Genomic DNA, 3,287 nt, shown 5'->3' with positions numbered 1-3,287 from the left:
GAACATTTTTTTTCTTCATTTTGTCTCATTATTCTAGGATCTTTCCAAAGTTTTAAGTGGGGAAAAATGGGAGGGGGGGTGGAAGATTTAGGGAAACAGATTTAATTAGCACCTTTTGCTGACACACATTACGTTAGCAGAGGACAAACTGTTCCATGCTTTGAGCATGAAGCCCCAGAAGTGAACCCAAATAACACTCCCAGGTGCAGCACATCCCCAAGCCCTCTTATTCCAGCAGCCTTTGCAGCTGGCATAGCTGATGGATAGGGAGATAACCAAGAATAGGATCCTGGGTTGAAGGGTGTGGAGATCAGTTTGGGGGATTCAAGGCACAGAGAGAGGAGGTAAAGGGTTGAGTTCTGATTTGGGAAGATATAGGCCGGAACCAGAGCCACAAGAGGGTCCTGGAGCTGAGCACAGGCTTATGAAGGATGGCAGCAAGCACCAGGCAGCAACCTTCATCTTGGAGAGGTCCAGCATGTCCAGTCAGGGCAGCTGGCCACACAGGAGTTCTGACACGTGGCCTCCATCCCTACAGCCACATGCTGTGGCACAAGCTCCTCAGCAGCAAGAACATCCCTGCTGCACAGATGATCAATGCCAAAGAGCATCCAACAGCCAGCAGCAAGGGACAGCCCCTTATTTCCCTGCTGTCCAGTGAAATTCTCATCTGCCAGCTCAGAAAAGGCAAGCAAGCCTTTGAGACTTGACTTGCATTAGGGAAGCTTAGCACTGTTGAACATTAGCCACAAAATGGGATAAAGCATGTGTAACACATTGCTTTTTCAATCAGTTTCTATTACACCTTGATTTGGAAACAAAAGGCCAGAGGGGTTCACCAGCTTTGGTCACCACTCCCCAGAGACCAGGGTTCAGCTCAAGTTCTGATGCTGTTTAGAAAGTACCTGATCCAGGTCATCACCATTACTGTGTTTTAGTTCTTCATAACTAATGAGAGAGTATCACAATACAGACACAAGCTCAGGTTTTTTCTCCCCTGTCAGTAGCTCTTTAGATTCACCCCTCTCCCTGGGATTTCCCATAAGATACCAGAAGACACAGGCTTTGAAAAGGTAGCAAAACCACATTCAACAGCAGCACTCACACAAGAGTCTACTCTCTCAGCTCTGTTCCACCACAACCACACAACAAAAGCATGACTAAAACCCAAATTCCTTCCACCAAGCTTCCTGGTCTGTTATCAGATGAAAAAGCAAACCCAATGCTAGTTTAAGTACTTCTGCTTGAAACCAATCTCATAAAAGCCAAAATCCCCTTAGTTATATTTATTTGGCTCTTTATAACCTGGGACACACCTGGACAGGCCCCCAAGGCCCACCAGAGGAAACAAGACAGCCCTCATCTCCTCATGGTGTCTGGGCTCTCCTGGAGCATCTGTAACAGAAGCTGCTGCAGGTCTCAGCTGCCCAAAAAGCAGAAATTTAATCCCCAAAGACACGGGGGGGTAGGAAAAAAGAGCTCAACTTCATTGATCTCAGCACAGCTAACAAATCCCTTACTGTCCCAGGTGGTTTTGTGGTGTACTTACACTGTCACACCACAATTCAAATACATTTGGTAGCTGCTGCAGGTGTCTTTCAGAAATAGCAGCCAAAAGCTTAGGGCACTGTAGCAACATCCAGGCTCTGAACATAGCTCGGTGGTGCAAGGGTGGTATCAATATCCTCCAGGGATTTGCAGTCTGAGCAAGGATACAGCTGGGTTTTGCTGAAGCAAGGATCTGCACACTTCCAGCCAGCTCCCCATGAAGTCAGGGGGATGAGGCATAAGTGAACTCCACAGTCAGATTGTGGGTTCTCAGCAATTGTCAGCAAGATGGCCTATGCTGGAAGTATCTTTATGCTGTTACTTCTGTTAAAATATATTACTTTTTTCATAAAGATCCATTGTTAAAATTTCTTCAACACAATCTTCTATTCTCTCCAGTACAGCCCTAAAATAATCCCAGAACAGCTCCATTTCATTCTTTTGATGGTGCTCTGCAGCATGAGAAAGGGAAGCGAGGAGAACAAGACATCTAAAGAGTGTTATGTTATTCCAATATAGATCAAGTTTTTGCCCCAGAGGACACTGAGAAGATAAACTATGAAGCTCTCTTTACCCTCAACTCTGATGCAATGGACTATGATGAAAAGTTTGCCTAGCATATAGACCCCTGTCTCTTCTATGGATTATCCTGAACTAACCTTCCCATGATTAACAAACGCCTCACTGAGCCAGACAGGATGGATGCCTGGTCCCCAGGAATGCCCACAGGGCCCAAGCAAATTCAATGATTGATCAGTGTGATGCAAATAACACTCAATAATTAGCTGAGGCCAAGATCAAACAGTTACCACAATATTTCTAACAAGTCACACGCAGCCCAGGCAGAGACTTCCACATCTCAGTCTAAAATAGACAGACATGAACAGAGCTCCCACAACTCCTTTCATGCTTACCTAGGGCCGTGCTGGTGTCAATGTCCACCCACAACTCCAGCTCTTCCCCACCCAGCCTCATTACACGGCCACACACTGCAGACACTCCTGTTTCTGTGCAGCAATAGCGTGAGGCTCCCCTGGAGGGCAGCTCTGACTAATGTGGCACAAGGCCCAGTGTTCAGCCAGCTTAGAACTGGAAAACCTTCATGGACTCAGTGGGATGGATGCAGTACTCTCCTCACACAGGTAAAGAGAGAGGTGGCTGACATGAGGACAAAGTCATGTTTTGTCCTCTGGGATCCCAAGGTTATAGTCTTGCTTGAATTGCTTGGCCAGCTCTCCAGATTTCTCCAATTTACCCCCAACAACCACAGTTCCAGGAAGGGGTCCAAAAACAAGTACTCCATCATAGCTCTGGCTAGATAATGCAAAGATATCTTTTTAAATAAGCACTGAAAAAAATATTCTGAAGGAACCCTCTGCAGAATAACACAGTGTTAACTTTTTGCTATCAACTCTTTCCTTCCTGCTCAGGAAGTATATTAGGAGGTACATTTGAGCCCAGCTCCCCATGTGTCTCCTCTCTAGTGTAAATGTAAAAAAAAAATTTAAAAACCCCAAAATAAACAAACAACACGAATTACAGAAACAACAAAAGTGGTGGGAAAATAAACCATAGAAATTCAGAAATAAAGTTGCATTTATTCTGCTCCACCATATAAACTGAGATGCAAGGTGTTTGCAGAGAAAGATCCTACTCATGAGACCTTAAAGCTTTCTTTTCTATCTGCCTCACTCCATGGCACTACTGAGTACTGAGCTCCTCACCCATATTACCTCCTC

Source organism: Calypte anna, chromosome 2, assembly GCF_003957555.1.
Source record: "Calypte anna isolate BGI_N300 chromosome 2, bCalAnn1_v1.p, whole genome shotgun sequence".
Classification (NCBI taxonomy): domain Eukaryota; kingdom Metazoa; phylum Chordata; class Aves; order Apodiformes; family Trochilidae; genus Calypte; species Calypte anna.
Note: the sequence above shows the minus strand (reverse complement) of the source record.